The 22,997-nt window shown below is 37.5% G+C and overlaps 1 long non-coding RNA gene across 1 annotated transcript in view; it reads right to left on the bottom strand.

The window, feature by feature from the left end:
- The window catches only part of LOC129527774 (uncharacterized), a 29,120-nt gene extending 7,353 nt beyond the window's left edge, over positions 1–21,767 (bottom strand). Inside the window, exon 1 of the long non-coding RNA XR_008672838.1 lies at positions 21,492–21,767. This is a non-coding gene — a long non-coding RNA (uncharacterized lncRNA). The remainder of the gene's footprint in view (positions 1–21,491) is intronic.
- Between the last annotated feature and the right edge of the window lie 1,230 nt (positions 21,768–22,997).

Raw genomic sequence — 22,997 nt, 5'->3', positions numbered from 1 at the left:
TCAGTCAGGCAGGAATAAAGAAAAATGGGGCAGGACATGGTGGCTCATGCCTGCAATACCAGCAATTTTTGAGGCTGAGGTGGGCAGATCACTTGAACTCAGGAGTTCAAGACCAGCCTGGCCAACATCGCAAGACCCCATTTCTACAAAAAGTACAAAAACTAGCTGGACCTGGTGGCCTGTACCTGTAGTCCCAGCTACTCAGGAGGCTGAGGTGAAAGGATGGCTTGGATCCAGAAGGTAGAGGATGCAGTGAATCAAAATCACACCACTGCACTCCAGCCTGGGTGACAGAACCAGACTCTGTCTCAAAAAACGAAAACAAACAAAAAATAAAGATGAATGAGCAAAGCCTTTGTGGCATATGAAACAAAATAAAGTGACAAAATAATTAAATTATTAGTGTCCCAGACAAAAGGCAAAGGAGAACAGAAGAGTTTGAAAATCTATTTAACAAAAGAAGAAATCAAAACCTCAAGTCCAGCAAAATGTTTAGACATCCGAATACAGGAGTCTCAAAGATCCCCACATATTACATAAAAAGTCTTTTCCATGGCACATTATAATCAAACTATCTAAAAAGTCAGAGATGAAGGGGGCCTGCCCCTCCACACCTGTGGGTATTTCTCATCAGGTGGGATGAGAGACTTAGAAAAGAATAAGACACAGAGACAAAGTACAGAGAAAGAACAGTGGGCCCAGGGGACTGGCACACTCAGCATGCGAGGACCTGCACCAGCGCTGGTCTCTGAGTTCCCTCAGTATTTATTGATCATTATTTTTACTATCTTAGTGAGGGGAGTGTAGCAGGATACCAGGTAGAGAGAAGGTCAGCAGGGAAACGTGTGAGCAAAGGAATCTGTATCATGAATAAGTTCAAGGAGAGGTACTGTGCCTGGATGTGCATGTAGGCCAAATTTGTTTCACTTTACACAAACATCTCAGTGTAGCAAAGAGTAACAGAGCAGTATTGCTGCCAGCATATCTCGCCTCCAGCCACAGGGCGGTTTTCTCTTGTCTCAGAATAGAACAAATGGGAATAGTCAGCTTTACACCGAGACATTACATTCCCAGGGATGAGCAGGAGACAGAAGCCTTCCTCTTAACTGCAAAGAGGCCTCCCTCTTTCACTACTCCTCCTCAGCACAGACCATTTACAGGTGTCGGGCTGGGGGATGGTAAGGTCTTTCCTTTCCCACGAGGCCATATCTCAGGCTGTCTCAGTTGGGGGAAACGTTGGACAATACCCAGGCTTTCTTGGACAGAGGCCCCTGTGGCTTTCCACAGTGCATTGTGCCCCTGGTTAATTGAGCATGGAGAATGGTGATGACTTTTACCAAGCATACTGCCTGCAGACATACTGTTAACAAGGCACATCCTGCACAGCCCTAAATCCATTAAACTTTGATTCAATACAGCACAAGTTTCTGCGAGCACAGGGTTGGGGCTAAAGTTACAGGTTAACAGCATCTCAAAGCAAAACAATTTTTCTTAATACAGATCAAAATGGAGTTGCTTATGCCTTCCTTTTCTACACAGACACAGTAACAATCTGTTCTCTCTTTCTTTTCCCCAAAAAAGATAAAGGGTGATGTCTAAAAAAGAGTAAGAAAAAAGCATGTAGTCAACTATTTTTTTCAAAAAAAAATCAGACATTGCAATTTTTCAGCAAAATTCTTACATGCCAGAGAGAATAAGATGACATGTTCAAACTGCTAAAAGAAAAAGAAAGCTAGGCAAGGGTAGTATATCTAGCAAAATTATCCTTCACTGATAAATAAGAAATAGTCTTTTCCAGATGATCAAATGCTGCGGGAATTCACCATCACTAGACTAGCCCTGCAAGAAATGTTTAAGGGATTTCTAAATATAGAAGTCAAGGATGACATTTACCATTATGAAAACATACAAAGGATTAAAAGCAAAATGGAGTAAAGAGATGGTACATGTTCTCAGAAAAAACTCAGTATCACCAAGATGTTGTATGTTCCAAATGATATCCTTATAAAATTCCATAATTCCACCAAACAGACTTTTTAGTAGTCAACAAAAGTTACTTTTTTGAACAATAAAAATAGTGACTATGTAACAATTGTGTCTTCAGAATAATAGTGATGGCATGCCTAACCACATATCAAGTACATTCCACAATAATATTCAGGACAGCATAATACTAGCAAAAAGATAAAGAAATAAAGAAAAAAGAGTCTTCAGGAAGTTGATATTTATAGGGAAAGTGGATTAACAATAGAGTGGGCATTGTGGAATAGTGGAAAAAATCACAAGCACCTTAAAACAGGCGAATAAGAAAATTGACATGCAACCGAAAAATGCATAGCATTACCATCTATCTCATGGTCAGTAATCTATTTAATTTAGACTCAAATATGAAAGATAAAACTAGAACACATTCAGAAGTAACAGAAAATAATTTGGATAGGAGAATATGCAGATTCTTATATAAAAGATTAAGCAATAAAGAACTGACAGATTCAAATATATCAAAATTATAAAAACTAAGACAAAAACAGTAAAAGAAAAATCTGCAGTATATGCAATGTAATAGAATTAGTGTAGAAAGTAAAAATAAAGACATGATTAAAAATTTTTTAAATAAGCAAAACATACTTAAAAGATGAAAGAAAAGACCATACTTAAATAAATAGTCACCTTCTTGGTAATGAAGAAATAACAAAAAAAGGCCAAGTAAATGATGCTTGACACTGATTAGAAGAAAAATAATAGTCAATTAAAGCATCCAACATGGTAATGATCATAGCAAGCAAATAAATGTATGCATGAATGAGTAAATTGAGACTCTCGATTACTGTTTCCTGTAATTTGGCCTTTATGACAATCTACAACCCAGTAATTCTTCCTTTAATTTTCAGATAATTTGGAAATTTGCACTTTGAAACATGATGTAAAATTATAGATGGAGTATTTTTCCCCAGAGCAAAAAATGGACTTGAGAAAGCCCAAACATCATAGTCATTGGAATAGATTACTGAATTGGCTTATCCACAGCCTCAGACTATTACATGTGTGAAATTTGCTGGGGAAAGAAAACCACTGATGGACCTTTTCATTTTAATACCATTACTAATAATTTATTGAAATATCAGAAAAGACAAAACTAAAATAACTTTAATTAGTGAAAAGTAACAGATGGTAAATACATCTTAAAAAGCCAAAGCATAACAGTGATCTTCTAAGAGGCAAAACAGATAATTCCAGGAGGGGACCATTAGGAAACTAATGAGTGCCAAGGGCCCCATTATAAATCCTGATGATGATTCTAAGAATGCTTTCATTATTATCACTAAATCTTATGATAACTGTTTTATTCATTCCTTTGTGACCATATTTCATGAAAAAAATTTAAAGTTTTAATATGTTTGAATCAAACCCCACAATTTGTGTCATTTTCCCCTATAATGTGTCAGTCTGAGTTTTAATTCACAGATTTGGCAAAACAAAAAACAGAGTGGCACAGCTCAAAGCACTAACTCCTCAGTGAGCAGCAGGTCAAAGTGTATGCCAGACATTAAGCCCCAGAGCGAGATAGCAAGAGAAGACAGATCCTCAGGTTGGTGAGCAATTTCTGACCAGTCTGCTCATGACAACAATTGTTAGTCACTTGCAGAGATGTGGCTTTAAGAAGGTAAGAAATTACTACTCACATAATTTACATTTGTGAGGTAAGTAGAAAGGCCTTTCAAGGTGATCTGACATGGCTTGAATGAGAAAGAAAAGGAGCCAGGCCTGGATTTTTATTGAGGGTAGGTGGGATGCTAGGGTAAGAATTTATTCCCATGGACAGGGGTTTGAAGGGTTTCAATCTGTTCCTGGTACCAAAAGAGGGACCACCCAGGTTTCCTTTTACTGTATTATTTTATTCACACACACACACACACACACACACACACACACACATACACGCATGCACACATGGTTTAGAATTAAAACTAGTCAGAGTCAACCATCAAAAAATGAAGACAGGTCTTTTTGGTTTACAGACTGGCAAGTAAGGACCTAGAAGGTGACATTCACATCTGCAAAAGTGAAAAAGGAAACAGAGGCCAGCAATTCTTCTTAAATCTATCAGAGAAATAAGTTCACAGGGCAAATCACCATCCCAAATTGGACAGAGGGAGACACACATCCAGAGAATTATAACTTGCTTGATTACTAAACCACAAGAAACCCCTGTGGAAAGAAATACAGGTGTAAGAATACAAACCATTATTGATGAATACTAAATGTTTGAGAATTAACATTTTCAGGGTGCACAAATTTATGAGTTTTACTTTCAGAAACATGACCAGGCTTTTACAGGGAAGAGCACAGAAAAATTGCTTTTTCATTCCAGTAGGAGGAAGGGAAAAGTAGCCATATTCAACTATCCCCACAAAATTTTCTTCTTTCTAACATTCCTATCTTCAAAATAAACTATCAAGAGCCTAACCACCTGAGATTTTACCACAGCCAGACTTCCTGGAGTAAGAGAAATGCCCAATTACATCATCCTCTAACCTTCCTGATCCAGTTAAGAGAGGTAAAGAATGAGAAGTCCTTATGAAAGTCATTCCCCAGGGAAACACTATTTTTTTTAATGAGTCTAATGAATAAGCCAATAAAGTGCTTTGCCTCAGCTCTCATATTACCACTACATCAACAGCAGGAGAATGCATACATGGTAGCAGAATACAGCTAAAAGAACTGTATACCTCAGATCTTGTTAAATAAGTCTCTAACAGACCACCAGAAATCGAATAACATTGATAAGGTGGACACATGCATATGTAGAAATACAAAATGTACTGAAACTGAGTTATGAAAAAATAGAAAATCTGAACAGACTTACAGTTGCAGATTGATCCAATAATCACCCCTCCAGAAAATAAAAAAAAAGTACCAAACTGTTAGGGTGCTGAATCTATCAAAGATTTTAAGAAGAATTAATAACCAAATATGCTTAAACCCTTGCAAAAACCTGAAGATGCAGAAACACTTCCAAACTTATTCTATGAGGTAGGCCAAAATTACAGTAACAGCAAAAATGAACAAAGGCACTACAAGAAAAAAAATTTGAAGAAAAATGTTCTTTATAAATAATAATATGAAAATTCTAAAATAAATATTAGCAAACTATATTTGGCAGAATAATAAGAGTGTTATTTACCATGACTAATTAAGAGTTATTCCTGAAATGCAAAGATGTTTTAACATATAAATGTCAATAAATGTAGCCAGGCACAGTGGCTTGTGTATCTAATCCCAGTTGCCAAGAATGCTAAGGTGAGAGGATCACTTGAGTCCGGGAGTTCAAGACCAGCCTAAACAACATCATAATACTCTGCCTCTAAAAATAAATAAATAATTAAATAATAAATAAAATAATAAATCAACATAACATACCACATTAGTAAAGTGTTAAGCACCAGGACATCTCAATTTATACAGAAAAAGCATTCTACAAGATATTAACCATTCATGGTACAAACACACAATGTAATCAATGGAGAAACACAAAAAAATGTTTTCCCTTAATATCAGGAACTAAAAATAGGCCTTTTTTTTTTTTACCACTTCCACTCAACAGATATATAAAATTTTAGCTTAAGCAATTACAAAAATAAAAAGACAAAAATGCATATGTTAAAAAGAATAAAATAGAATTTTATCTGTTCACAGTAATCATATATGCATGCAATCTAAAGATTGTACACACAGAAAAAGCAACACCTCAAAACTATTTAGAATAAACAAATTAAGCAAAGTTGCAGGATACAAAATTAACTTGCAAAACTCAATTGCATTGATGCACACCAATAATGATTGATCTAAAAAGAAAATTAAGAAAACAATACCATGAACAATAGTATTAAAAAGAATAAAATACTCTGGAATTAATCTAACCAAGATGACAAACTATTTGTACAATAAAAACTTACAAAATGTTGCTGTAAGAAATTAAAGATACAAATAAATGGAATGGTATCTTGTGTTTATAGGTGGAAAGACTTTTTTTTAAATTTCAACTTTTATTTTAGATATAGGGGGCATATGTACAGATTTGTTACATAGGAATATTGTGTGATGTTCAGGTTTGGAGCACCTAGGTAGTGAGCACAGTAACTAATATGTAGTTAATTAACTTGTCCTCCCCTCTCTGCACACTTTAGTAGTCCACACTGTTTAGTGTTTCCATATTTATGTCCATGTATGCTCAATGTATAGCTCTTATGAGTGAGAACATGCAGTACGTGGCTTTCTGTTTCTGCATTAATTTGCTTAGAACTATGGCCTCTGGTTCCATCTATGTTGATTCCCAGGACATGATTTCATTATTTTTCACAGCTGTGTAGTATTTCATGGTGTATACACATGAGGTTTTCTTTATCCAGTCTACCATGGATGGGCATCTGGATTGATCCAACACCTTTGCTATCGTGAATAGCACAGTCATGCATTCAAGTTCATATGTCTTTTTGGTAGAATGACTTATTTTCTTTTGGCTATATACCCAGTAGTAGGATTGCTGGGTAAATTGGTAGCTCTGTTTTAAGTTCTTTGAGAAATCTCCAGACTGCTCTCCATGATTGCTGGACTATATTTACAATCCTGCCAATGACGTATGTTTCCTTTTCTCCACAGCCTTGCCAGCATCTGTTATTTATTGACTTTTTAGTAATAGTTATTCTGACTAATGTAAGATGGTATCTCATTGTGGTTTTGATTTGCATTTATCTAATAATTAGTGATGCTGAGCAATTTTTCATGTTTGTTGGCCACTTGTATGTCTTCTTTGCAGACATGTCTGTTTATGTCATTTGCCCATTTTTTAATGGTGGTGTTTTTTTTTGGTTATTGATTTGTTTAAGTTCCCTATACAGTCTGAATATTAGGCTTTCGTTAGATTCATAGTTTGTGAATATCTTCTCCAATTCTGGAGGATGCTTCTTTACCCTGTTGATAGTTTATTTTGCTGTGCAGAAGATGTTTAGTTAAATTAAATCCTACTCGTCTATTTTTGTTTTGGTTGCAATTGCTTTTGGGGACTTAGCCAAAAATGCCTTGCCAAGGCTGATGTCAAAAGAGTATTTCCTAGGTTATCTTCTGGAATTTTTATTGTTTGAGGTCTTGCATTTAAATTTTTAATCTATTTAAAGTTAATTTTTGTGCATGGTGAAAGGCAGTGGTCCAGTTTCAATCTTCTGCATATGGCAAGCCAGTTATCCCAGTATTTATTGAAGAGGGAGCCCTTTCCCCATTGCTTGTTATTGCCAGCCTTGTCAAATATCACACGGTTGTAGGTGTGTGACATTCAGAAGTGTTTTGTAGTTCTCCTTGAAGAGATCTTTCATTTCCTTGGTTAGCTGTGTTCCTAGGTATTTCCTTTTCTTGTGGCTATTTTACATGGAATCGTGTTCTTGATTTCACTCTTGGCCTGGACACTGTTGGTGTATAGAAATGCTACTGATTACACAGTAATCAGTGCTGTTTGCACTGATTTTGTATCCTGAGACTATACTAAAGTTAACAATTTTAGGAGCCTTCTGGAAGAGTCTTTAGGATTTTCTAGGCATAGGACCAGTGAAGAGAGATAGTTTGACTTCTTTTCCTATTTGGTTGCTTTTTATTTCTTTTTCTTGCCTGATTGCTCTGGGTAGGACTTCCAGTACTATGCTGAGTAGGAGTGCTGAGAGTGGGCACCCTTGTCTTGTTTCAGTTCTCAATAGAAACAGTTTAAGTTTTTACCTATTGAGTATGATGTTGGCTGTGGGCTTCTCATAAATGACTCATTATTTTGAGGTATCTTCCTTGGATGCCTAGTCTATTGAGAATTTTTATCATGATGTAATGTTGGACTTTATTAAGAAGATTTTTGTGTATCTATTTAGAAAATCACGTGGTTTTTGCTTTTGATTCTATTTAGGTGCTGAATCACATTTATTGGTTTGCATATGTTGAACCAGCTTGCATCCCAGAAATAAAGCCTATTTGATCATGGTGCATTACCTTTCTGATGTGCTGCTGAATTTGATTTGCTAGTATTTTGCTGTAGATTTTTACATCTGTGAACATGAGGGATCTTGGTCTGAAGTATTCTTTTTTCACTGTGTCTCTGCCAGATTTTTGTATCATGCTAATGCTGGTTTCAAAGTATGAGTTATGAAGGAGACCCACCTTCTTGGTTTTTTGAAATAGTTTTAGTAGGATTGATATCATTTCTTCTTAGTATGTCTGGTAAAATTCAGCTGTGAATCTATCTATTCCAGGGGTTTTTTTGGTTGGTAGGTTATTTATACTGATGGAATGTCAGAAGTTGATATTAGTCTACTTGGAGTTTCAATCTCTTTCTGATTCAATCTTGGGAGATTGTGTGCTTCCTGGAATTCATTCATTTTCTCCAGATTTTCTAATTTGTGTGCAGAGCTATTCATAGTACTCCCTGAGGATCTTTTGTACCTCTATGAAATCCATTCTAATATAACTTCTGTCATTTTTATTGTGCTTATTTGGATCTTCTCTTTCTTTTTTATATTTGTTAAGCTGGCTAGGAGTTTATCAATTTTTTTGAAGATCAAATTCTTTGTTTTATTGGTCTTTTGTATAAATTTTTGCATCTCAACTTCATTATTCTCTAATTTCTGTTATATCTTCTCTCATGCTAGCTTTGGGGTTGGTTTGTTCTTTTTTTGAAGTTCCTTTAGGTGAAAAGTTAGACTGCTAATTTGAGACAGTTATAACTTCTTGATGAAGGCATTTAGCGCTATAAAGTTTCCTCTAAACACTGCTTTGGCTGCATCTCATAAATTTTGGTAAGCTGTGTTCCTATCTTTATCAATTTCAAATAATTTTTATATTTCTGCATTACTTTGATGTTCACTAAGTATTTATTCAAGAGTACGTTGTTTAATTTCCATGTATTTGTGTAGTTTTGAGAGATCCTCTTGGTATTCATTTCTATTTTTATTCTATTTGTATTGCACTATGGTCTAAAGTGTGCTTGGTGAGATTTCAAATTTCTTAATTTATTGAGGCTTTATTTATCATTGAGCATGTGGTTGATCTTAGAATATGTTTTGTGTGCAGATTAGAAAAATATACATTCTGTGGTTGTTGGGTGGAGTTTTCAATAGATATCTATTAAGTCCAATTGGTCAAGTGTTGAGTTTAACTCCAGAGTTTTCCTGTTAGTTTTTTGACTCAATGATATGTCTAATGCTGTCAGTGGGGTGTTGAAGTCTCTTACTACTATTGTGTTGTTGTCTAAGTCTTTTTGTGAGCAAAGAAAAAGTCATTTTATGAATCTGGGTGCTCCAATCTGGCTGTATATATATTTAAGATAGTTAAGGCTTTTCACTGGATTTTATCCTTTATCAAGATGCTCTTCTTGTTCTTCTTTTCATTGGTAGGCAAAGAAGAGTCATTTTATGAATCTGGATGCTCCAGTGTTAAGCACATATATATTTAAGATAGTAATGGCTTCTTGTTAGATTGTACCTTTTATCAAAACGCTCCTCTTGTCCCTCTTAATTTTTTTGGTTTAAAGTTTCTTTTATCTAATGTAAGAATAGTGACTGCTACTTGTTTTTGTTTTGTTTGCAAGGTAGACCCTACTCCACTCTTTTACTTTGAGGCAATGTGTATGTCTTAAAAGCAACAGATGGACGGGTACTGTTCTTTTTATCCAGGATGCCACTTTGTGTCTTTTAAGTGTGATGTTTAGCTTACTTATATGTGAGGTTAACATTGATATGTGTGATTTTGAATCCACCATCATGTTCTTAGCTGGTTGTTACATAGAGTTGATTGCATTATTGATTTATAGTGCCTGTGGGCTATGTGCTTAAGTTTCCTTTTTGGTAGCAGGTGTCATTCATTTGAATTCATGTTTAGCACTACCTTACAGACCTCTTGTAAGGCTGGTCCAGTTTAAATGTATCACATCAGCATTTGCTTGTCAAAGGATAATTTTTTTTCCTCCTTCATTTATGAAGCTTAGTTTAGAGGGATATAAAATTCTTAGTTAAAATTTCTTTCCTTTAAAAGCTATGCAAATAGGCCCTCAATCTCTTCTGGTTGTAAGGTGTCTGCTGAGATGTCTGCTGCTGGCCTGATGGAATTCCCTCTGAGTGACTTGCCCTTTCTCTCTAGCTGCACTTATATTTTTTTTTCTTTTTTGCACTGACTTTGGTGAATCCGATGACTATGTGCCATGGAAACAGTAATATGGTTTGGATCTGTGATTCCACCCAAATCACTTATCAACTTGTAATCTTCAATTTTGGAGGTGGGGCCTGGTGAAAGGTGATTGGATGATGCGGATGGATCCTTTATGAATGGTTTAACACCATCTCCTTGTCCTGCCTCGTGATAAAGTTCTCATGAGATCTGGTTGTTTAAGAGTGTGTAGCACCTCCGCCCTCTCTCTGTTGCTCCTGTTCTTCCATGTAAGATGCCTTGCTCCCCCTCTTCCTTCTGCCATGGTTGTTAGTTTCCTGAGGGCTCCCCATAAGCCAAGCTGATGCTGCCATTCTTCCTCTACAGCCTGCAGAACCACAAGCCAACCAAACTTCTTTTTCTTATAAATTTCCCAGTATGAAGTATTTCTTTATAGCAATGTGAGAACTGACTAATACAGATGGTCATATATCATTGTATCTGACTAGGGACTGGCTAGCATTCTCTTGGATTTGAACAGCAAACTTGATAGTGAGATTAGGGATATTTTCATGAACTATATCTTCAAATAGATTTTCCAACTTGCCTATTCTCTTTTCTTCTCTCTCAGAAATGCTGACAAATTTTAGATTTGGTCTCTTTACATAATCTCATATTTCTCAATGGGGATGTTTATTTTTCTTAATTTTATCTTTGTTTTTGTCTGTGTTGATTAAAAAAACAGTCTTTGAGCTCTGAGATGCTTTTCTCAGTTTAGTCTATTCTGCTATTAATACTTCTGATCATATTATAAAATTCTCATAGTAAATTTTTCAGGTTAAGAATTTTTTAGTTTGGATCCTTCTTAAGATGGGTATTTCATCTTTCAGGTTTTGAATTATTTTACTGGTTTGCTTGGCTTCCTTGGATTAAATTTCAACTTTCATCTCAATCTAAATAAGCTTCCTTGCTCTTTTTTCCATGTCTGTCATTTTAGACAATTCAGACTGGTTAAGAACCATCACTGGGGTGCTAGTGCGCTTTCTTGAAGGGGACACTCTGGCTTTTTGCACTGCCAGAGAATTTGAGCCAATTCTTTCTCATCTGGGAGAACTGGTATACCTCTAATTGTGGTACCAACTGAGTACAGTCTGTTGGCTTCTTTTTTAGAAGTTTTCAGAGGACTAGGACTCTGTATAGGGTCTTCGTTGTTGAATTATTACTCTTGGTTTCACAGGGGAAGAATTAGTAAAGTGATTTTTGGTGGTGTAGTTTGCACTGCAATCCAGTAGATGGCACTTGAGGGCAATGGGATGCAGATAGGTTCATTCTATCTACAAGCCATGCAGTTCTTTTGTGTATCTTCATATTTGCAGCTATGTTCTGTGGTACAAACGGGAGAGTGATGACCACTTCACCAGGTCTGCTCATGAGTCTTGGGAGACTCACCTCCAATTGCTGGCACTATGCCTATTATTAGTATCATTATTATTATTGTCATTGTTGTTATGTCTTTCAAGCTGTGGGGCTTCCTTGGGGAGATGTCTTGTAGAAAAATAGGCTGCACCTTTACCATAACAGCCCTGTGGAAGGAGCTATGCCTAGGGCCCACACCAGCCTGTGAACCTATGTGAATCAGGCCTCTCAGATTTGAAGAGGGTGGGCTCCTCCCCCATTCAACTGCCAAGCACAGATCCCAGCTTGGCACTCGTGAACCACAGGCCACAGCACTGGAGTACCAGGACTTGCTCATGACTCCCTCTTCCTGATGCTTGGGGCCAGGTTCCAAGTGTGGTGAGGGATCTGAGGGACTTCTGGGCTGCCAGAATGCACTCAGGTGGAGCAAAGCACCCAGGTTGGGTAGCAGAAGCTACAGTGTACACATGCTTCCCCCAGGCAGCCAGGCAGGGGCCATGTGAGGGGCTGGCTTACAGGCATGCCTGTAGGATAGACACATGCCAGTCCTGCAGGTAAGCAGGCCCTGCTTTCTCCCTGCAGGTTAGCTGGGGCCAAATCCTCTGAGAGAGAGAGAGGCAGCCCTGGAGGTGGGACCTTACGGTTGAGTTCCACCAGACCTGACCCTTGCTCAAAGATCCTGGCTCTGTGCCTGCTACAGCTCCATCTCTATCTACTCACCAGGGAGATCTCCTTGCCAAAGCAAATGTCCATGGGGGTGTGGGGTTCCTTGCAACCAGGATCCCAGTGGTCTGCAGTTGAGTGAGCAGTCTCACAGTCACTTTACTCGCTCCTTCCCCAGGTGCCACTCAGGGCCAAAAACCAGTCATAGCATTCAGGCAGCCCATAGGGGCACCCCAGCTTCCTTGCTCTTCAGTCTCAGAAAATGCATCTTTTCTCCATCCACACTCTGCATTTTCTCTCTAAATGTCTGTTCAAATTATGTTGATGTAGTCAAAATTGTGGTGTTTCTCTTTGGGAGATGCATTTCCCAGCTGCATCCAGTCAGCCATCTTGGAAACTCTCTTAAAATTATTAATGTCGCAGTTTCCCAAAATTATCTACAGATTTAATGCAATTCCAATCAAAAGCCCAGTAACATTTTAAAAATGGAGATGGAAACAGAAACTACCATTCTAAAATTCATGTAAAATCTCAAAGAACCAAGAATAGCCAAAACAATTGTGTGTGTGTGTGTGTGAGAGAGAGAGAGAGAGAGAGAGAGAGAGAGAAATGTTCAAAGCTCTAATATCATAATTAGAAATTTCCGGCCGCGCATGGTGGCTCACGCCTGTAATCCCAGCACTTTGGGAGGCCGAGGCGAGCGGATCACGAGGTCAGGAGATCGAGACCATGGTGAAACCCCAACTCTACTAAAAACACAAAAAATTAGCTGGGCGTGGTGGTGGGCGCCTGTAGTCCCAGCTACTCGGGAGGCTGAGGCAGGAGAATGGCGTGAACCTCGGAGGCGGAGCTTGCAGTGAGACGAGATCGTGCCACTGCACTCCAGCCTGGGTGACAGATCGAGACTCTACCGCAAAAAAAAAAAAAAAAAAAAAAGAAAAGAAAGAAAAAGAAATTTCCTAATGTCAAAAGTTACTCAGAGTCACATTACTCAAAACAGTGTGGTACTGGCATAGAGACTATAAACAAATGAAATAAAATAGAGCCCAGAAAGATATCCTCATATATATGATAAAATAGTTTAACAAGTTGCCAGGGTTAATTCAATGTGAAAAGAAAGTCTTTAGAAAAAAAAAATTTGCTTAGAAAACCAGATATTCACATAATGAAGTATAAAATTGGACTTATACCTTACACTGTGTATAAAATGAAATCAAAATGCATCAAAGACCTAAAAGAAAAAGTTAAAACTGAACAACTGTTAAAAAAAATAGGGCTAAATATTCATACCATTAGATGTGGGAATAATTTCTTGCTAATGACACAGGCCCAGTCAACAACAAAGTAGACACAGGACTTCATCAATAGTGAATTTGTCTCTCAGAGGACACTATCAATGGAGTAACAGGACAACTCCAAATAACAGAACATACTTGCAAATAATACATCTGGCAAGGTATTAATATAGGGAAAATACAAAGAAAAAGGATTTGAAAATCTTCAACACACGATAAAAACATTCAATAAACTAGAAATAGAAAAGATATTATAAGACATCTATAAAAACCCCACAGCTAACATCATACTTGATGTTAAAAGACAAAATGTTTTCTCCCTAAGATCAGAAACAAGACAAAGATGTCTTATTTATATATGCTCTCACGACTTCTATTCAACATAGTAAAAAAGCTGTTACCTAGAAAATTAGGGCAAGAATATAAAAGTATTAGTGATTTTAAAGCAAATACACACATAGCACCCAGGTATAAATACAAAAGCAGACTTTTCACTGCACATAAAGGTGGGTACACCCAAACAAAGACACACAAGCTGTCAGAGTTAGCAGCTGAAAGACACAAATAAATGCTGAGAGAAACACCCAGTTTAGACTTCTGCTCTCTTTACCACACTTGCCTCCCATGGTAGCAGTAACCACTGTCTTACACATTGTGTATTTTACTTGTATTATTCATTTCTTTTTTCCTAAAATATCCACATCAAGTAGGCAGAGTTATTTGTTTTGTTTCATTAACTGCAGCACCTCCTAGAACATCTGCTACACAGGGCGAAATTAATACTTAATAATTTACTGAGCCCAAACTCACACAACTACACACTGTGCTTTTCCACATATCTCATCATAGGCCCACATACATTTGATTTGCACAAAATGAATTTTTCTCAACCCTATCCCATGTGGCAGGGTGGTGTCTTCTGAACTCCAACAAATTCCTAAAGGTTAGTTTACTCAAAGGAATTGAAAATGTAAGTCCACACAAAAACCTAAGCAAAAAAGTTTACAGCAATATTAATTGTAGTTTTCACAACTTGGAAGCAACCAAGATGATGTGTTCGCCAAGGTGAGAGGTACAAAATTATTATACAAAAATCAATTCTGTTTCTATACATTTGCAATGAAATATCTAACAATGCAGTTGAGGCAAAATAAATCCATTTACAATAGCAGTTAAAGAATAAATACATAGGAATAAATTTTAAAAAATATGAACATAAGTGTAATCTGAAAACTACAAAACTTATTGAAAGATGTTGAAGATCTAAATAAATGAGAAACCATTCCAATTTATGAATCAGTAGGTTTAATACTATTATGAAGAAAATAACTCCCCAAATAGTCTACAGATTCAGTATAATCAGAATTCAAGGTGACTACCATGTAAAAATTGAAGCACTGATGCTGAAATTCATATAAAATTAAAAGGGACTAAGAATACCCAAAAATCTTTTAAAAAATATGCCAAATAAGAGGACTCACAAATCACAATTTCAAAATTTGCCTTAAAGCAACAATAATCAAGATGGTGTAGTAATGACACAAGGAAAGTCATTTAGATGAATGAAATACAACTGAGAGCCCAGAGAGAGTAAAATCAGCAAAATGGCAGAATGAACTGCTCCAAACACCTGCTCCTCCACAGAAACGTGAAAAAAAAGCAGAACCGTCAGAAACAATGTTGTAAAACCTCTTGAAAACCATCAAGTTTTACAGCAACCATATAAACACAGAATCAAGGAAAACAATGAAGAACAGGAGAAAAGCCTTGTGGACTTTTCAAGTGTCTTTGCCCAAAACCTTCCCTTACTTGATGCCAGTCTTAAAAACAGCATCCTGAGTTCCCAGTGTGGGCCTCTGCTCAGTGGTTGCAGAAGGAACAGAGGAGACCTTACTTGCAAATTATTGTGTTGTTACATTACAACCTGTATTGGGGCTATCCAGAGGTCTGAGACAAGGCTCTCTTTTTCGTCTAAGTCAAAAGAAAATCAGTGTAAAATATTGACAGGAATTACTTGAGAGTATTTTAAGGAAACTAAAAGCCAGCAGCCTTCTGGAGAATAGATTACAGATGACACATACCATAGGTCACATAAAACCAAGAATAAAAAGCTAGAGTAAGAGTTTTTTTTTTGGAAAAGCACCCAGGTATACTGGGAAATTGACAAGGCCCTCTGTGCATAACCACAAAAAAACACATTTTCTTAAAAGACCTGAGAAGACCCTCAATTTCAGCACTAGCTGACTTTCAGGCTCATCTCAGCAGAAAGTGAACACTGAAGCAGAGTTTTCAATAGTCTATGTGTTAAAGGAATGCCCCAGCACAGAGCCATCCACCAAAACTGGAAGAGAGGGATTTTTGTTTGTTTGTTGTTTCTTCTTTTTCCACTTCAGGCATTCAGGAAAATCTATCAGTTTGTCTTCGTCTCAGTTTTGTCATATAGACCTTTGTGACAAATAGATCTATACCAAAAAAACTACAAAATTTTAATGAAAGAACCAAAAAAGATCTAAATAGAGAGACATTTCATGTCTATGAACATAAAGCCTCAATATTGTCAAAATGTAAGTTCTCCCCAATTTGAATTATAGATTCTACATAAGCCCAATTAAAATTCTAACAAGTCATCATGTCAATAACAGAAAATTGATTATAAAAGTTATATGAAAAGCCAAAAGATATAGAATGGTCAACACAAAAAAAGAATTAACGTGTATTGGCACTACCTAATATTAAGACTTTCCATAAATCTACTATAATCAAGGTAATTTGACATGTGGGAAAGAATGAACAAATACCATATAAAAACAGAACAGAAAACCCAGAAATAGCATTGGTGGTACAGCAGTGAAAAATAAAAAGGAAAAGAAAACCAAGAAATAAATCCACACAGTTGACTGATCTTCGACAAAGGAGCAAAGTTTAATTTAAAAAGTAGTCATCTTAATAAATGTTTCTGGAACACTTGGACATTTATTTGAAAAGAAATAAATAAGACATAGGTCCTGGAACTTTCAAAAAATTCACTTAAAATGGATCATAACCCTAAATGTAAAATGTGAAATTTAGAACCTTTGGAATATAACACAAGATAAATTCTAGACATAATTGGGTTTAGCAATGAGAATTCAAATGCAATACCAAATGCATAACCTGTGAATGAGTATTAGATAGATTGGATTTTATTGAAATTTACTCTGTATTATGAAAGATATGGTTAAGAGAATGATAAGACAGACTGAAACAGAATATTTGCAAAATACATATTTGATAGAGAAATAGAATTCAAGACATATTTAAAAAACTCCTAAAACTCTTTAAGAACCAAATAAAAAAATGGACAACAAAAAAAGGAAAAACACCACACCTAAGATACACAGCAAATAAGCATATGACAAAATATTCAACATTACGTGTTTTTAGGGAACTCCAAATTAAGGCAAGAATGAAGTCCCACCCTATAACTAAGATAAAACATAAAACCCTGACAACACCAAATGCTGGTGAAAGTATGAAGCAATATGAACTGTTTTTTATTGTTTAATAAGAAATATTCAGTGAAAAAAACAGCCATTTGGAAGACAGTTGGTATTTTCTTACAAATATAAACAAGATCTTATCATACAATTCAGCAATTACACTCCTGAGCATTTACCCAAATGAGTTCAAAACTGGTATCTACAGAAAAGTCCTCACAAGAGTATTTGTAGCAGCCTTATTCATAATTGCCAAAAACTAGGAGCAACCATAGTGTGCTTTTCAATATATGGCTGGATAAATTCTAGGATATTCATACAATAAAATGCTATCCAGAAAATGAGCTATCAAGCCACAGAAAGATATGGAGAGAGCTTAAAGCCATATTAAATTAAAAAAAAAGCCAGTCTGAAATAGCCACATGGAATACGATTCCAAGTAAATAACATCCTGCAAAGGGCAAAACTATAAAGAAAGTAAAAAGAATCAATGGAGAGAAAGAGAAAATAGGAGATGCGAAGACTGATGCACAGATGGAGCACAGGATTTTCAGGACAGTGAAATGCTTCTGTATGATATTGTGATAGGGAATGCATGACACATAGATTTGTCAAAACCCATAAAACCGTAAAATATAAAGAGTGAATGTTAATGTAAAGAATGGATTTTAGTAAATAATAATGTTTTTCTTTATCAATTCTCATCACCACCAAATGTATTAGCCAGTGTATTCACTGGCTAATCAACTGTAATAAATATACTTCACAAATGCAAAAAGTTAAAACGGGAAATTATGAGCTGGGGAGAAGGGGTACATGGCAACTTACTATAACATCTACCAAATTTTTTCTATAAGTCTAAAACTGCATTGAAAAATAATCTATCAAATTAAAAAGCAAATAAATTAGAAATCAATGGAAGAGGCCAGGTATGGTGGCTCACGCCTGTAATCCCAGCACTTTGGGAGGCCGAGGTGGGCGGATCACCAGGTTAGGAGTTTGAGACCAGCCTTGCCAACATGGTGAAACCCCGTCTCTACTAAAAATACAAAAATTAGCCGGGCATGGTGGTAGGCACCTGTAATCCCAGCTACTCAGGAGGCTGAGGCAGGAGAATTGCCTGAACCCAGGAGGCAGAGGTTGCAGTGAGCCGAGAACACGCCACTGTAGTCCAGCCTGGGCGACAGAGTGACACTCTTGTCTTGGGAAAAGAAAGAAAAAAAGAAATCCATGGAAGAGTCATAACTATGCAGAGAAAATATCACATACACAATAATAACATTTTTATAAGACATAAAACATACTAACATAGGGATACATACACAGATTATAAAACAATGAAGAGAAAATTATCATATAATTCATAATACTGGCTTAATTTGGAGAGAAATGGATGGATTCAGCCTCTCAGAATCATTTCAAGTGAGTGTGTCCAGTGAAGGCTTCTTCCAAGCCTCTGACTGGTTGTCATTACATGAGCATTCCCTTCACAGTGTTTCAGCTGACTGCAACTGTTTTCTACATTTACTGGATTTGTAATACTTGTAGCAAGTTTCCAGAATAGAAACTCAATACACAAATCTTGGCACATTTTGAGTTGCCACCAACTAAATGTTGAAACTAAATTTATAGAAGATGCCTATTAAAACTAATTTTCCTGAAGTCTTAAAATATGTATAACAAACTGTATAAAATTATAACAGAAAAATTAGACACTGAAAGACATCAATGTATAATAAAATAAATGGAAAGACAACATAGGTATTTAGAAAAAAGATTAAATATCACCATGGTCTAAACTCTCCCAAATAGATCTTCTGTTTTATGAAGTTTCATGAAATTCACAATGAAGTTTGTTTTGTTTGTTGGTGAACTAAAGAAAAACTACTTCTAAAAATTCAGGGAGCACAAAAATGTCTAAGAATAGCCAATATATTATACAAAACACTCTTAGGGAGTGTTATAGATTAACAAAGGGAATTAGTACCCTTATAAGAAGATGTACCTATCTATCCCTTTCAGACAACAGAAATGCCGTTTAATTATTATTCTATGATAATAAATTATTTAGTAAACTCATAATCATATTTGAGTACTTGACAAGGTTGTCCCACAGAATTTTGTATTCGTATGCCATGTTCAGATAAGGAAATTCTCCACTCTAATACTTGAGCAATTCTATTTAATTTATCAATTTATCATGCTTTTTGACAAACAGGAATGTATTCATTTTCAACAGCCATAATGGAAGCTACAAGTTTTTCCCCTGCTAGGATTCTTGAGTAAAATCCCTAGAATTCCATTTAAAATTATCCAAAGGAAAAGAACAGACATCAGAAACTTATTACACATACTCAAGGAAAGAAAAAAGGTGAAAAAGACGACGAGTTAGTGGGTGCAGTGCACCAGCATGGCACATGTATACATATGTAACTAACCTGCACAATGTGCACATGTACCCTAAAACTTAAAGTATAATAAAAAAATAAAATTAAAAAAATGAAAAATAATCTATTTTTTGAAAACTCACTTATTTTTTGCTTCTTTGAAAATACTGCATTTATCTCTCAAACTCCATTCATGAAATGCATTTTATATTTAATGAAAGATAGAGGCTCAAATAATAAAACAAATCTTTTGAAATTGACAAACCCAGGAAGGGTGGTGCTGGCTGGAATACAGACACTTCTGACTGAAGGGTCAAGTCAGGTCATCTCATCACGTGACACATCCTCCTATCCCCTCCTGCTCACTGAAGTGCTCAACAACCACCCTTCCAGGAGACATTGCACTGTGCCCACAGTGTGCCCACAATGTATTTGACTTAGCAGGTTTTTCCACCACCTCATTGTGGTGGGCTTTCCTTGTCCTTTATTACAGTTTTTTTTTTTCTCTTCAAAGTCTAAGAAAATTAACAGGGCAGTAATCATTTCTGTCTTTCCCCTCAGTACCAGTATCCAACTCATCGCACACCAATTTTATCTCCAAGGAATGAAAACTGGGCTTGAGGGAAGAAAATTTTTATATCCCAAGGGGTTAGCTTTATATATGAAGTGTATACCAAAAAGTTTCTTGCGGTACCAGGGCATTCGGCTGCTTCGTGAGAGGCTTCACCCGTATACCTCAGGCTGTCCACTATGAGATGACTCTGCGGCTGATACTCACTAGACCCTCCAAAAGAAGTGGCTGCTGTGGGAATGTGGGTTCATCCACAGGCAGTTCTGAAGCCCAGAACCAGACAAAGACAGGAGAGTGGCTGAGGACACATCACCCTAAATAATTTACAAAGGAGAATCTCAACCCATAGATATCCTGAGAAGGTGTCAATGCCTAGGGAAGATAAAAGAAGGAGAGGCACAAAGATCTTTTACAGCAAAGTGTCAGGTGATTATTCTGTTTTCCTCTCATGTGAAGTCTTCAAAAACAGAAATATTTTAAAAAGTCATCCACAGCTCTGTGAAAAAATATTCAACAATTAAAACACTGATATCAGTTTGAAATGTACGAAAAAGGACAGATAGTTTGTAATGTGAGTTGGAGAAAGAAAGTTGACATTTGAGAATTTGGGGAATTAACTGGAGATGTAGTCTTTTACTGTAAGCCCTAGAAGAATTAGACTGGGGGAAAATGCTGGTGGATTTGAGACCCTGCTTGACATACATTTGGGAAATGCAGAGAAAAACCAGTTCCCCCATGGAGTGTTGAAATAATCAAATAGGAGACAATTCGACCGAGGTGGTTGTAGCTCCCTGACTTCCTATCTAGGAAAATTGAAATGTAACTAAATGCATTTATTGCAAATTACTAACTTAGAAGGGAAAGGAAATTCAGGCTTAATCAACCACAAACAGCTCTGATTACAGAACGAGAAAATTTCTACCTGGATAGTCCAAATAAGGCAGCTACATTACTGTACCCAATGAATTATTACTGCATGTGGTTTGCTTCTCATGAACCTTACAAAAGCCTCTAATTCAGGCCCCTCCTGGGGACTCCCAAACCACAAACCATAGCTGGAGGCCTCCCAATTCACTTATCTGTTTGCTCAATTAAACTAACATTTGAATGGTGCCTCAGTTTAATTTTTACCAAGAGAAAGGACAGAATGGGGACCCTCGGGGCCACAGCTCCCACCTTGCAGGAACCCCACACCCCGAGCAGGGATTCCCCCTGATGACTCTCCCATGGTCCCTGCACTCTACCTGGGGAGACGCGGGGCTGCGGGCACAGAGCTGCCCAGAGAGGGATCCCGGTGGGGCAAAAGCGGCCGGGCAGGAACGAGTCAGGATGCCGGCCCCCCCGCACGCCACAGCTGGAGGGGACTGAGGCCGGAGCAGTGCCTGCGGGGACTCAGGTGCCAGACCCCTGAGCTGACCCCAGGGAGGAGGCCCGGGTCCCGCCACAGCCGGTTCCGGCCAGGACCAACCAACCACCCAACCTCTTAGGAAGCCCGGCTGCCCACTCTCACCATGTCCTGGTGTCTTCCTCATAAATTTCTCAGTACGTGCAGGTCACAGAGTCACAAGAGGCTGCTGCACAGCCACTTAGGGCCTCTAGGCGTGAAGAAGACAAAGCAATGGAGACCAGAAGTCACCTGGAGCAGGCAGCGCAAATGCGGAAAACAAAGGCCCCACCGGGTGCATGAAGACCGCACCCTCCTCTGCAGTTCAGCGCCTGATTGAACAGTTTTCACCCCAGCACCAGTGATTGGATAATAGGGCTTCAGGCCCCTCCGCCTTGGGTCCTGAGTGACAGAAGATGTGCGCCAACTCATAGCCAAATGAGGACAGAGTGTAGCCCTTCCAAGCTGTAGCCCTTTTCAGGCAGGACTTCCTCCTTATGCTGAAACCCGGCCCTCAGTGTGGGACGTTTGCATTTTACCTTGTATAAAAGGTTATTTTTATTTGTAAATTATATACATGTGGCCGGGCATGGTGGATCTCACCTGTAATTCCAGCACTTTGGTAGGCTGAGGGGAGAGGAGCTCTTGAGACCAGGAGTTTGAGACCAGCCTGGGAAACATAGAGTGAGGGCCTCACCACACATCTTTTTTACAAAAACAAACAAACAAAAAAAAAAACACACAAAAAATTAGCCAGGCGTGATTGCGCATGTCTGTGGTCCCAGCTGCTTGGGAGGCTGAGGTGGGAGGATCACTTGAGCCTGGGAGATAGAGGCTGCAGTGAGCTGAGATCAGGCCACTGCACTGCAGCCTGGGTGACAGAGCAAGATCCTCTCTCTCTTTCCCTCAATCTCCGTGTGTGTGTGTGTGTGTGTGTGTGTGTATTATTCAAAATGAAAACCATATAATGACAATTATTTTTATGTTTGTTTTTTGAGAGAGAGTCTCACTCTGTCACCCAGGCTGGAGTACAGTGGTGCGATCTCAGCTCATTGCAACCTCTGCCTCCCAGGTTCAAGTGATTCTTCTGCCTCAGCCTCCCGAGTAGCTGGGATTACAGGTGTGCACCACCTTGCTCGGCTATTTTTTGTATTTTTAGTAGAGATGGGGTTTTGTCATGTTGGCCAGGCTGGTTTCGAACTCTGGAGATCAAGTGATCTGCCCGCCTCGGCCTCCCAAAGTGCTGGAATAACAGGCGTGAGCTACCAATGGCTCGGCCAATTACAATTATTTTTAAATTTTAGATTTTACAATCTTTCTGGCCTCTTGGCTTTTGAGGCAGCCTAAACTTTGAAAACAGGCAGTCCTCTGTTCTAGCAATGTGCAATAAAGTAAAATATGAGCATGTATGTCAATTAAAAATTTCTAGTAGCAACATTAAGAAAAAGAAAAATGAATGAAATTGATTTTAATAACCCAATATATCTAAAATATTTTAACATATAATAAGAATTAAATTATATATATAATCAATAAATCTTTAAAATACTTTCTTGTATTTTTCGCCAGCATATTTCAGTTCATACTCTGCACAATACAGGTGCTCAGTAGTCCATTGCGGCCAGTGGCTGC

The sequence above is a fragment of the Gorilla gorilla genome, chromosome 18 (assembly GCF_029281585.2).
Source record: "Gorilla gorilla gorilla isolate KB3781 chromosome 18, NHGRI_mGorGor1-v2.1_pri, whole genome shotgun sequence".
In the NCBI taxonomy this organism is placed as follows: Eukaryota; Metazoa; Chordata; class Mammalia; order Primates; family Hominidae; genus Gorilla; species Gorilla gorilla.
Note: the sequence above shows the minus strand (reverse complement) of the source record. Positions and strands in the feature narration are given on the sequence as shown.